Source organism: Dendropsophus ebraccatus, chromosome 1, assembly GCF_027789765.1.
Source record: "Dendropsophus ebraccatus isolate aDenEbr1 chromosome 1, aDenEbr1.pat, whole genome shotgun sequence".
Classification (NCBI taxonomy): Eukaryota; Metazoa; Chordata; class Amphibia; order Anura; family Hylidae; genus Dendropsophus; species Dendropsophus ebraccatus.
In genome coordinates, this window is record NC_091454.1 from 179,335,748 (window position 1) to 179,350,433 (window position 14,686).

Genomic DNA, 14,686 nt, shown 5'->3' on the forward strand with positions numbered 1-14,686 from the left:
ACACAGGAGGGGGAATTATGACTATATGAGGACACAGCAGGGGAGATTATGACTATATGAGGAGACAGAAAAGGGGGATTATTACTACATGGGGGCACAGGATGGGGGATTATGACTACATGAAGAGACAAGAGGGATGATGATAATAGGGTAGGGGGGAAGAAGGGATCTTATTCAGGGCAATCAGGCAAAAGGAAGGTATTTAAAGTATGGAGTAAAAGAAGTGGCTAGTTACTGTGAGAGTGTCAAATAGGGTAACTGTTCATGTTGGGGCATTATGGATGGGTTATTGTATAGGGGGGGAAGTGTTGATAAATTGTGGAGCCTAAAATGTTTTACCAGTAACTTGTGCATGCACAAGTCAAGGCTAACAGAAGTCTTTATGCACCCTGATCACTATACTGTCACTATGTGGGGACAATGCTGGACTCTCTACAGTGTTTTTTATTCAGTAGCAGTATTGTTGGTGTTGTTCAGTCATTAAGCAGTGGTAGTGTAATCAAGATCTGGCAGTATTATTTTTCTTTTGTAGTGGTAATATTGGTGCTAATATTTAGTCACTTTGGGCTGGTGATATGTGGTCATTGAGCTGCGGTATTATTTAGTGTTAATATGATGTTCATCTCAGTATAGAGGGCTTTGTTCAGTATGATAGCCATATGTATGGCGATTTTCTGCAGGTAAAACTTCCTTACTTTTGATTTTTAGTGCTATTTCAGTTCTCGACAGCAGAAAAGCTAGAAACACTTCTGTATTCACACAGTGCTGCCTTCTGGGTCAAGTACATCAGTAGGACTCCCCATTCTGATGGCAGAGCCCATAGGCAGCAGAAGATCATGCAGTTGGACTTGATGCAGAAGGCGGGAATGGGTCAATACAGAAGCCATGCATCACCCAAGGAGGGGATATCAGTGCACTGGGGGCCCTCACCTAACTTCAGTGCAACCCAACAGACCTCATTTACATACGAGGAATTCAGGTCATATGAAAAACATTCACTTTAAGTATCAGCTGCCCATAGAAGATAATGGAGGGAGGAGTAGGAAGTAGCTAGAGAGATAGAGGGAGACACACAAGGAGAGGCTCTAGCAGCATTTAGTCAGATATTTCTTACCCCAATAAGGGTAAAACTTATAAAAATGCAATATAAAAAGTACACTTTACATACAGTACACTTTAAGTACAGATTTCACCAGTCTACTTTTATTGCAAGATCAAGACAACAATCTGACAAAAAAAAATTGGTTAGACTTTCAGATGTAATATTTTGTGACCACAGTTTTGACATGGGTATTCTATCCTTTGTTACTCTCTATCACAGATTATCAGAAGTGAGACATGCCAAAACCAGGCTATTGATGTTCAGTCTGTCTGACGGAAATGACAGATTGATAAAGAATTGGAAGCAACTGACTAGAGTATGTGAGATGTTGATTTTTCTCTTTGAATAGAAGGAAATCTGACATCTTATCCTGCCAAGCAAATCTGCAAGTCCATACAGACTTTCTGCTGTGGTTTCAAGGTTGGCTGGTAGGAGCTTGACCTTTAATACACAAAGGGTTGGCTAAGGTGAAAATGTGGGATTCCATTACAAAAGGCTTTGAATGGCTGGTTTGGCAACCTGCAAGTGTACAACTTCCCATTTCCTCAAGAGATGAATAGAACAACACAAAAACATTTGTTTCACTAACATGAACTGATATTACTCATGCACAGACATGGCTGTAACTCTGCTATGCTGTTTACTTCCAGCCTAGCATTTACGGTACACCGCAGTCTGCCCCATCTGCAGTTACATGTCCCATGATAAAGGTTACTAAATCTGTCATCATTAAAATGAAAATGAGTGATTTTTACTAAAAACCCCTGGAGACATCCAAGGGCAGAGGGAAAGGTCGAATTTAGGGGGTTACGTTTAATACAAAAGTTTGAACTGGCAAGTATGAGGGTTAAATATGAAATATAGCAGCTGTGGCAAAGGAATGTGAACTTAGCCTTAGGGTGATCCGAATGTTCATGAAATAATATCCAACTTCAACAGAATATTTTTTCATAAAAGAAAAGTTTGGAGCTCTTCAATGTGAGGAGATTAGTGGACACGGCAACTTGACTTTAATGAAAAGGTGCTGATCCCAACACAGTAACTATCACTGTTAAGAAATGATGCTTTCTTTCCCTCTAATCCTCTTCTATATTAGGGAAGGGTGATGACTGAATGTGTGCTGACTGCATTATACTGCCTTATTAACTGGGCGACATGGTGACCTCACAAAGTCAGGGTGCACCGGCTTAAACATTTGGCTTAAGTGTGTTAATGGACCTGAGCTTATGGAACTCAGCAATATTAAGTAAACTGGATTTCTGTTTAGAAGAAGAGTTACAGCCCGGATAACATAAATCTTGTATCGCAGACCTGTGAATATCTTAAAATATTAACCTTCTATCTACAAAAAAAGGACTATAGACACAAACATCCTTCCTGTCTGCCAACTTATTCAGAGGTGTGAAGGACTATTCAAGATTAGAGTGAATTTGAGGCGCTTTAAAGAAAGAAGAAATTAGACTCACCTGCCCTGACACCCTGCACCTACCATTTTGAATCCCCATGGCGAAAATGCCGCTCTTTCAATCACTCTGTACCTTTGACTAAGTCAGCCACTGATTGGTTGAGCAGTCATATCCTGCAAGAATGGAACATCATAGGAAGCCTTGAAAAGCTGGGAGCAGCAGTACTGCAGCTGTGGGGGTTCAGGGCAGGTGAGTATGGTTTCTTTTTTATTTGGAAGGTCCACTCTAAGACCAATTATATGCCTGGAATTTACATTTAAAACATATTAAAGGGGTATTCCAGGGAAAATTGATAAATTGGTAATGGAAAGGGTTAACCAAGGTTAACCCTTTCCTAATATACTTACCTGTCCTTTATTGCTCCCCCAAGGAGATCTGCGGTCCGGCCACGTGATCTTCCAGATTACGACTCGTGGATCCTCTTCTTCTTCCGGTTCGGTGACGTCACCATACCCGGCCGGCGTGTGGCTCTCTGTCTTATTAGCGGCAGAGCACTGAACCCTGACTGGCTTGGTAGCGTGTAGCCAATCAGGGTTTAGTGTTCTGCCTCTCCACACACACCAGTTACATCTGCAGGGTCGGCGTCAGCACGTCATTGTGAGGGGTCCCTGTGGGGTGCCATCCGACATCACTCTGCAGGACACCCCTCCCCCCCCCCCCCCCCGCGTCAGTGATGCCGACCTGAGTCCCGAGAGGGGAAGGGATACGGCGGGCGGCATCGCTGACACGGAGGGGGAGGGAGGTCCTGCAGAGTGATGTCGGATGTCACACAACAGCACCCTGCAGGGACCCCTCACAGTGACCGGCCCCCCTCCCTGAGTAATCATTGTGATCCCCCCGGCCCCCCTCCCTGTGTAATCATTCATATACACAGATCACTCACCCCCGGTGTAAGCAGGCTGCAGCGGCGCTGGACCCGATCTCGGCGCCTTTTTCAAGCAGCTATCCTCAGCTGACAGGCGCTGTGTGTGAGGCAGGAGAGATTTCTTCCTTGCTCTGTACACAGCACCTGTCAGCTGAGGATAGCTGCTTGAAAAAGGCGCCGAGATCGGGTCCAGCGCCGCTGCAGCCTGCTTACACCGGGGGTGAGTGATCTGTGTATATGAATGATTACACAGGGAGGGGGGCCAGGGGGATCACAATGATAACACAGGGAGGGGGGCCGGGGGGATCACAATGATTACTCAGGGAGGGGGGCCGGTCACTGTGAGGGGTCCCTGCAGGGTGCTGTTGTGTGACATCCGACATCACTCTGCAGGACCTCCCCCCCCCCACCCCCCGTGTCAGCGATGCCGCCCGCCGTATCCCTTCCCCTCCTGGGACTCAGGTCGGCATCGCTGACACGGGGGGGGGGGAGGGGTGTCCTGCAGAGTGATGTCTGATGGCACCCCACAGGGACCCCTCACAATGACGTGCTGACGCCGACCCTGCAGATGTAACTGGTGTGTGTGGAGAGGCAGAACACTAAACCCTGATTGGCTACACGCTACCAAGCCAGTCAGGGTTCAGTGCTCTGCCGCTAATAAGACAGAGAGCCACACGCCGGCCGGGTATGGTGACGTCACCGAACCGGAAGAAGAGGATCCACGAGTCGTAATCTGGAAGATCACGTGGCCGGACCGCAGATCTCCTTGGGGGAGCAATAAAGGACAGGTAAGTATATTAGGAAAGGGTTAACCTTGGTTAACCCTTTCCATTACCAATTTATCAATTTTCCCTGGAATACCCCTTTAAGGGTACAAACCCACTTGGCGGGTCTGCAGCAAGTCTCCTTGCTGCGTTTTTGCAGCGAGACTTGCTGCAGATCCCAGCCCTATACTTTCATTAGCAGAGAAACTCGCAGCAGGGATTTACATCCCTGCTGCGATTTTGTCTGTAGCCCGCCCCATTAACCCCCTAGCCGCCGGACATTATACATTACCGGGTCCCCGTTCCTGCTTGCTTCGGGGCTCCCAGTGTCTTCACGGCCGGGGGGTGCGGGGGGCGATCATGCGGCCGGGGGCTGCGGGGGGGGGGGCGATCGGGGCTGCGGGGGGGGGGCGATCGTGCGGCCGGGGGCTGTGGGGGGCGATCGTACGGCCGGGGGGTGCGGGGGGCGATCATGCGGCCGGGGGCGATCGGGGCTGCAGGGGGGGCGGGCAGGATATACATTACCAGGTCCCCGCTCCTGCTTGCTTCGGCGGCTCCCGACACGTTCTGCCCGGCAAATCAGTGCGCTGCCCTGCCGCAGCGCACTGATTGGCCGGGCGGGCCGTGAAGACACCGGGAGCCCCGAAGCAAGCAGGAACGGGGACCCTGTAATGTATAATGTCCGGCGGCTAGGGGGTTAATGGGGAGGGCTGCAGACAAAATCGCAGCAGGGATGTACATCCCTGCTGCGAGTTTCTCTGCTAATGAAAGTATAGGGCTGGGATCTGCAGCGAATCTCGCTGCAAAAACGCAGCAAGGAGACTCACTGCAGATCCGGCAAGTGGGTTTGTAGCCTAAATAAGCTTTGATGTACACCTGGTAGAATAGACTAGAATATTTCCATTGCAAGATGTTATCACTTCTTCATAAAATAGGGGATAATAAGCTGACCAATATGGTCCAACTGCAGGGATCTCCACCAATCCCAAGAAAAGGGCTAAAATTATCCCTGGAATAAATGGTATGCACCATGCATGTGTGGTCCTCTTTCCTTTGATTCTCTATTGGGCCACCAAACATTTCTGAGTTCAGTACTTAGCAATGATCATGGCAGTCCCAGCATTTGGACCTTCACTTATTATCCCCAATCCTATGAACAGGGTATAACACCTTGAAGCTATGTTCACACAAACATAACTTTTGTATTAATCATGGCCGGCGTCGCCAATTTGAAATCACAGCCATTATTATTACAAAAGTTATGTTGCACTGCAGTCAGAGGGAATCCCGGCCAGAGTGTATACACATAGTATACACGCCATCTGGAATCCCTAGCGGCTGCACGAAAAACTGACATGTCAGTTTTGTGTAGCCACTATTCATCGTACCGGCCAGGATCACTGACAGCGGCCGTTCTATGACGCGGCCGAGTCACAGAACGTCCGTTGTTTCACGTAGTGTGAACGCAGCCTGAGATTTGAATACTCCTTTAATTGATCATAATCTTGATGTTGCTTATACCATTCAGAAAAATTGGTATAAGACACAGCTGTATTTTTAAATCTAATAATGTGCTATATTAAAGTCTAGGGAAAAATGTCAGTCTATTCACACATTGTAAAAAGAATTTTTTTTTTACAAAATGAATATAAACTGTATGGATCACACTAAGTGTCTTTTTGATGCCACCAGGGAAGCTTTATTATGTTGTCTAGAAACCATCCACCTCACCACTGTAACATGTGTACCTCCATACCTGGTTCATATTAGAGATGGGGTTAATTAATTATAGTCATACATTGGTTATACTGAGGTCGCCCCAACACACCAGAGCCCATCAGCTGATGCAATAACAGTATCCAGCGCCCCGGGCCACGGCATGTGCAAAGTGTAAAATTGTTATAGACTTGTATTTTGGAGCAGTCTGTTTACCAGGCCAATGACAGAATCTGGATAGATGGGGATACAAATCCCAAGGCTTATCCCCCACACCAAAAATATATATGGAAGACAGCATACACATATGGCCCTTTTTATCTTATCTCTAAGCTCAGTATATTCTGAGATGTCTAGTATGAAACTACCTAAACTAGTGTAGAACATGATGTAAATATGATGTAAAGCACGTGCAGTGTCCCAGTACAGAGTATTTATTTGTCACTTTGTCTCTGTACCTTTATCATAGCCAGTTCTGTTCTGGAAAGCTATGGTCCACTTCAAACTGTGTGTATTGTGTCACCCCTCTCAGTGTTCAGGTCTGCTATTCCATTCATTTCTTGTATGCATATTCAGTTATCAGTGCCTAATGATATTAAGGCCCCCCCCCCCCCCCCCCCAGTGTTCAAGTATCGTACTTCTCATGTATATTTAGCCCTATATGCCTAATGGTGTGATGATGCAATGGCTGGATGTCACGTGACTGCCCCTGCTTCCATGGTAACTCCAATGGCCATCGAGCTTTGGCTGGGGAATACCATGTAACTTCCTCTCTACCTCAGGTCTTGTCTCCCACCTTCAGTGGGATAGGTTGTGTGTTGCTGCTGCTCCTGTGTCACAAGGCCGCAACCCTGCGGTATCTGCTGCAGCATTACCAGAAGTGTTCCTGGCTGTGTTCTATTCTCAAGTTCTCAAGATTCTCGTCTATTCTCAAGATCTGGGTGCCGTTCTTCAGTCATTCCTCTCATCATCTTCTCTAATCATCAACAGCAAGTATTCATCTCAGTTCCATTCCGCCCAGCATCTTATCCTCAGTATCACTACTACTCCCATCATTCAGCACCCTATCATCACAGCCTATTGCAGCATCACCCATTACTCTGCCTTATTCAAGTTTGACTTATACCAGGTTGCATCCGGGGAGACTGTTGCTACTAGTTACCACCGTTACAATAAATACACAACTACCGTTGTTTCTGAACCTTGGCATTGGTGTAATTATTGGTGCCCTGACTAAGGACAACGAAGAATCGCATGCCTAGTCTCCACTCGGTCAGTGACAACCCTCTAGCTAGCAGCTGCCCCGGTTTCTGCCCGCAACAACATCCTCTTAGCGGAGTGGCCCCTGGGGGCCCGGGCATCGCACACGCATCTGTGAGAATCTAAAACAGAGACATACACAGCCTATGTTTGGACATCTAGTCAACTAAATGAAACCTTTTCAGTGATCTGGTGGCAGGTTGTGTTACCGTGCGGAGTGACCGTCAGGATAAATTAGAATCCATAACTAAACTACAATAAAAGTGGGCACTAGAGGTGAATCCAACTGGAGCATGCTCAAGTGCGATCATTTAGCATTTGATTACCAGTGGCTGAAGAAGTTGGATGCATTCCTAGGGAGGCCTATGGCTGTATCCATGTTTTCCAGACAGCCTTAGGGCTGCAGTCAACTTCTTCAGTCGCCTGTAATCAAATGGCAAATGATCAAACTGACTTCAAACTGACACTATCCTATAGACTTTATTGTACCACAATTATTAGATTTAAAATACAGCCAAGTTGTATACCTATTTTATTGTTATATTTTGTGTTAATGTTATTGCATGTGTGAAAATAGCTTAAAGGAGAAGTCCGGCCAAAATTAATTTTTGATATGTTGTTACTTTTGAAAAGTTATACAAATTTCTAATGTACATTAATTATGGGTAATGCACAAGTGTTAGAATTCTCTCAGATCCAGTGACGTCATGACGAAAGGTGTAATTCCTATAGAGTGTCCAGCAGGGGGCCGCTCTCTATATAGAAGTCTATGGGACTTTATTGTTTCTATGGATTTCTATGTAATGTAATGTAATGTAGTGTTGTGTACAGTGCTTTATTGAATGAATACATCTATGGAATACTTTGGGGAGCAAGTGTCCCTGCTACCCAAAGTATTGCATAAATGTATTCATTCAATACATTAGGATATCACAGTAAGCCCGCCGATCCGCCGCATTCCTGCCGCACGCCGATCCGCCGCATTCCCGCCAATCCGCCGCATATACACTGAACTACAGCTCCCATCATCTGCTTATAGTATGAACAGGTGATGGGAGCTGTAGCTGGGTAATGGATATCACTTGCCTGCGATGCCACTGCTTATGCCGCCAGGCGCAGGGGGAGCCGCTCAGTACGCAGGAGCGCTCCCCCCTCCTCCTCCTTCCGTGAACCTTCCCCCCTATACCACTGCTGACTCCCCGCCTGGCCGCCGCTCTCATATACCGGCTCCCGATGCTTCAGCGCGGACACCAGGAAGCATCGGGAGACGGTACGGCCAGGCAGGAAGTCAGCAGTGGTATAGGTTCCCGGAAGGAGGAGGGGGGAGTGCTCCTGTGTACTGAGCGGCTCCCCCTGCGCCCGGCGGCATAAGCAGTGGCATCAGCAGTGGTATTACCCAGCTACAGCTCCCATCACCTGTTCATACTATAGGCAGATGATGGGAGCTGTAGTTCAGTGTATATGCGGCGGATCGGCGAGAATGCAGCGGATCGGCATGCGGCGGATCGGCGTGCGGTGGGAATGCGGCGGATTGGCGGGCTTACTGTGATATCCTAATGTATTGAATGAATACATTTATGCAATACTTTGGGGAGCTACCCAAAGTATTCCATAGATGTATTCATTCAATAAAGCACTGTACACTACACTACATTACATTACATAGAAATCCATAGAAACAATAAAGTCCCATCGACTTCTATATAGAGAGCTCCCCCTGCTGGACACTCCATAAGAATTACACCTTTCGTCGTGACGTCACTGGATCTGAGAGAATTCTAACACTTCCTGATCTACTAAATTAAGGGAAATAGGCCTATATGTGCATTTCCCATAATTAATGTACATTAGAAATTTGTATAACTTTTCATAAGTAACAACATATCAAAAATTAATTTTGGCCGGACTTCTCCTTTAAAGTAAAGTAAGTAAAGTTTACACGTGCACTGGTACCCATTGCATAAATAATACTGTTGTGCTCTGTTCCTCTTTTCTGGTTTTAACTTGCCAACTTTCTACATATACTACATCCCACATTTTATATTGAATGGTTTAGGGTTAGTATTGATACTGTCAGTGTTCCTGTTGTGTGTTGGTCTGGTATAGATTGCGTGATGACATAGTTACTGTTTATTAATTTACTATACATTTATAATTCATGGAAATCTATGATTGTTATGAGTCAATATCTAATATTCCTGGAGGTCTAGGTCACTTAATATTTTATTTTAAATATATATATATATATATATATATATATATATATATATATATATATATATAAAAATAGAACACGAGGACGGCACTCCAGTAGTGTATAGTGAAGATTTATTCACCCAATCACAAATAGCGACGTTTCGACTCTAACATGAGTCTTTCTCAAGCAAGTACAAAGTGGTATCATGGTGATATTTATATGAGGGGGAACACCCCCAAGGTGTGTATCTCAATTAGTGACATCATAATGTAAACATAGGTATAAAAGTGTTAATCTACTCATCAGTGCCAAAATATTCAATGATCATATATCATACATATTACATAGTGTATATACATTTCAGTGCATAACAAGTGCATATGAAATTCCTCCCCGAATCCATATATAATCACTAAAACATATTCTTCCTTCTAATCAATGGTTAAGATGGAGGTCGGACCTGACTCACCCTCCGTCCGTTCAGCCAATCCCACTGTGTTGAAGGCATGCCGCATAGCGCTTGTAAACAGAGCATCTGCGCATATCCGGATGTAGGCATGTCATGTGACCTGTCATCTGCTCACAGTCCGGTAACGATCACGTGATAAATTATGCGCATGCGCAAATAGTCCATGTAATATAGCACAATGCTGTTACCTTCACAATGCTGTTACCTTCCCCCCTTTTCCTAATAGTCCTGCAATATACCTCTTTGACATTTGTAGGAGGTATGGGCGATGTGAGGTGCTGTTACCTTTCCCAAGATGGCGCCCGATGTATCACACGGACATCCTGCACATGCGCGCGCTGGAAGGTGTTGTTACCTTTCCTAAGATGGCGCCCGCTATATTACATGGACTATTTGCGCATGCGCATAATTTATCACGTGATCGTTACCGGACTGTGAGCAGATGACAGGTCACATGACATGCCTACATCCGGATATCCGCAGATGCTCTGTTTACAAGCGGTATGCGGCATGCCTTCAACACAGTGGGATTGGCTGAACGGACGGAGGGTGAGTCAGGTCCGACCTCCATCTTAACCATTGATTAGAAGGAAGAATATGTTTTAGTGATTATATATGGATTCGGGGAGGAATTTCATATGCACTTGTTATGCACTGAAATGTATATACACTATGTAATATGTATGATATATGATCATTGAATATTTTGGCACTGATGAGTAGATTAACACTTCTATACCTATGTTTACATTATGATGTCACTAATTGAGATCTACACCTTGGGGGTGTTCCCCCTCATATAAATATCACCATGATACCACTTTGTACTTGCTTGAGAAAGACTCATGTTAGAGTCGAAACGTCGCTATTTGTGATTGGGTGAATAAATCTTCACTATACACTACTGGAGTGCCGTCCTCGTGTTCTATTTTTGCTATCCGGAGGAGTCGGGGGTCGACTTTTATGGGACGTGCACCCACCAGCTTTAAGCTATTTTGACTTCAAGCCAGCACAGTGCCGTCCATCCACCACTTTTTATATATATATATATATATATATAACTATGTAGTATATTCTTGTATAGTCTCTTACTTTCCCACAAAATTTTGTTGCTGCTCTGTTCACACATTGTATGGCTGTTCTAATAGCTGGACATTGTGTAGACCAAATGTGCCCGCATTCCAATAATAAAAAAAAAAAAAAAAGATGTTCCTGCGGCTGATATGGTAATATCGTCTGCAGGAACATATCAAACAGCAGGCAATGTTTACACATAGTGTGAAGGTGAGCGCCGGAATTTGCCCCGATCAGGCATATTCACGAAATTGGGAGTTAGAGACTGACGGGTGATGTCCAGAAAAATTCTCAAGAACTGCACCTAAATGATGGCCCACATCTGCAAGCAGTTTCAATAGGCTTCTAAGAGTGTTGTTTCTGTTCCCTTTGATTCCCTATGGGGTCTATATTGTGACTTACTAAGATGTAAAGCTAAAAATGTAGGCCCAATTTACTATATCCTGTAAGTTTGTTGATGTTATTCTCCTTTATAGCAGTAGTCACCACAATTACATTTCCTGTTCACTTCAATCTCAATCTCCCAATAAATGTCAGTCTTACCTAGCGTTTTCTAAGGTGTCGTAGTCTTTTTTTTTTAACCACTATGCCAAACCAGAGAGTAGAGTGGGCACCACCCTTGAACCTAAGTGCTAAACCAATGCATATAAGAAACACAGAAGGACTATGAAGAAAAAGCATATGCACAAAAAGGTAGAACATCAAGGAAAATCTTTATTTAAATACATTACACAAAATATATACAAAACAGGAGCAGTAAAACTAGGGAGACAAGCCCTAAATGCCACTCAACATTAAAAACACTAAAATGTCAGCCTTGGTCCAGCTGGCGTCCCAGCCCAGACTCAACACCCTACCTGACCCCGGACTCAGAACATGAGTACAATGCAAAAAAAAAAATACCCCAAACTATTACAAAATAATGGGTAATGCAGTGACTAATAATGAAAATGAAAAGTGTACTGAAAACAATATCACCATGTGCTGTCCAGTAGATAAAAGGATTGGTCAGGTGGGAGCAGCAAAAACACCCCACACGTTCCGCCGTACACGGCTTTCTCATCCCTGAAAACACCCTGCGTGTTTGCCATCATCAGATGCCCCTGTATTGGATTGTATATAGTTATCCTTCAAGTAAAGTCTTGATATACTTTCACCGCTATTGTGTGAAGACTTTTATTAAAAATTATATGTCCCTGCGTGTATGCTGAAGAAGACCCAGCACCCTCGGACCCCACCGTGACAGGAAGGTTTCAAAAGGTGAGCCCTAAAGTTGCACTACACCACCCAGCAACACAATACCCTCAGCATATTACCATAATAACGCAAAGGGACATGATAATTTTTCTTGGCGTCACGCATAGGACATTATAAATGTACCTGATAGTCCATTTGCTTTAAGAAGAAACTATCATCCTTTCATACCTGTATTGTATGGTCACCTATACTCCAGAACCAGTGTCGGACTGGGCCACCGGGGGGCCGGGGAAACCCCCGGTGGGCCCCGGCCCCCGATGGGCCCCTGAGGTGTCCTGACAAAGGTCCGGGTGGCTCAAGCAGTTTTCCCCCCTCCTCCTCCTGCCTCCTCCTCCTGCCTCCTCCCTCCTCCTCCTGCCCCCAGACCTCAGTGAGCACAGCCACACCGCCCCCCTCCCCCTCCTCCCTCCTACCTCCTTCTCCCGGACCTCACAGAGCACAGCCACTCCACCCCCTCCTCCTCCTCCCTCCTCCATGCGGTCCCGTGCCTCACTCAGCAGTGCTGGATGTGACCTCCTCAGCCGGCGCGATGCGATGACGTCATCACGCCTGCCGGAGGATCCATCCCTGCGGTGCACAGAGAACACAGCTAGAAGAGAAAAGACCCGTCCCCTGTCCGGATTACGTGAGTATGACTTTTTTTGTTTATGTTGAGGCAGAGCAGGGGGTATATACTATGGGGCAGAGCAGGGGGCATATACTATGGGGCAGAGCAGGGGGGCATATACTATGGGGCAGAGCAGGGGGGCATATACTATGGGGCAGAGCAGGGGGCAGATACTATTGGGGCAGAGCAGGGGGGCATATACTATGGGGCAGAGCAGGGGGGCATATACTATGGGGCAGAGCAGGGGGCAGATACTATTGGGGCAGAGCAGGGGGGCATATACTATGGGGCAGAGTAGAGGGCATATACTATGGGGCAGAGCAGGGGGGCATATACTATTGGGGCAGAGTAGAGGGCATATACTATGGGGCAGAGTAGAGGGCATATACTATGGGGCAGAGTAGAGGGCATATACTATGGGGCAGAGTAGAGGGCATATACTATGGGGCAGAGCAGGGGGAATATACTGTGGGGGCAGATACTGTTGGGGCAGAGCAGGGGGCATATATTGTTGGGGCAGAGCAGGGGCAGATACTGTGGGGGCAGATACTATTGAGGTAGAGCAGGGGGCAGATACTATGGGGCATATACTGTGGGGGCAGAGCAGGGGGCATATACTACGGGGCAGAGCAGGGGGCATATACTACGGGGCAGAGCAGGGGGGCATATACTATGGGGCAGAGCAGGGGGGCATATACTATGGGGCAGAGTAGAGGGCATATACTATGGGGCAGAGTAGAGGGCATATACTATGGGGCAGAGCAGGGGGCAGATACTATGGGGCAGAGCAGGGGGCAGATACTATTGGGGCAGAGCAGGGGGCATATACTATGGGGCAGAGCAGAGGGCATATACTATGGGGCAGAGCAGAGGGCATATACTATGGGGCAGAGCAGGGGGCATATACTAAGGGGCAGAGGAGGGGGCACATACTATGGGGGAAGAGCAGGGGGCATTACTATGGGGGCAGGGGACATTACTAGGAGGAAAGGGCAGGTTACACACATACCTCCTTACTTTACTGCACATGACACCAGGTAGTGGAATTACTACTGTATAGGAGTCTATGGGTGGGAAAGGGGAAGGAAGTTGCTGTAAATGTGCGGCGCCTAAGATGTCTGTCTGAAAGGTTCTGAAGAGATGAATTGTAGCAAGAGGAAATCATCATGGAGTCCGGGGCCGGATGGAGAGGAAACAGAGAGCGATCGCCTCAGATCAAAAAAGACGTCACCTGTGAGTTACTGATATTAGTTTTTTTTTTTTGTATTTTGTAGAACTTTATTTTGTAGGTGTGCCCCGAGGTGTAAAGGTTAGGAAACATTGCCATATGCCATAATACACACACAGAAACTTTCCTATGCAGGGTGGGCCCCTAGAGTCAGTTTCCCTGGTGGGCCCAAGGTACCCCAGTCCGACACTGTCCAGAACATCTAACCAACTACCATCAATGTGTGTTATACATGTCTCCAGATATGGTCCCAATTATTCATCTTGCCCCCATGCAATGACCTAACCAAACAGTGAAGCACAAAAAAAAAATATTGAAGGAGAAAAAAATAAATCAGCTTCCTGGAAATTTAGAATTTGATCCATCTATAAATAACAAACTAAAGACACACGCTTTCTTACACTGGGTCTAATTTAGAAGCTTTATCAAAATGATTTAACATACTACCCTCCCAAGAAGCCATACATCAAGTCTGTTATTTATTAGACTTACTGGGCTGAAGGGTGTTTTAATGCATATTCTGAATACTGGCCAAACAGTTACAGTGACTCCATAATAATGAATGGGGAAGGGGATAACTAAGATTTGTTTTATGAAAATTTCACTTATAGATCAACAATAATGTGACACAACAAGCAATAGTTCATGTTCAAGATAAATTCCTAGTGCATTCTCTAGCGG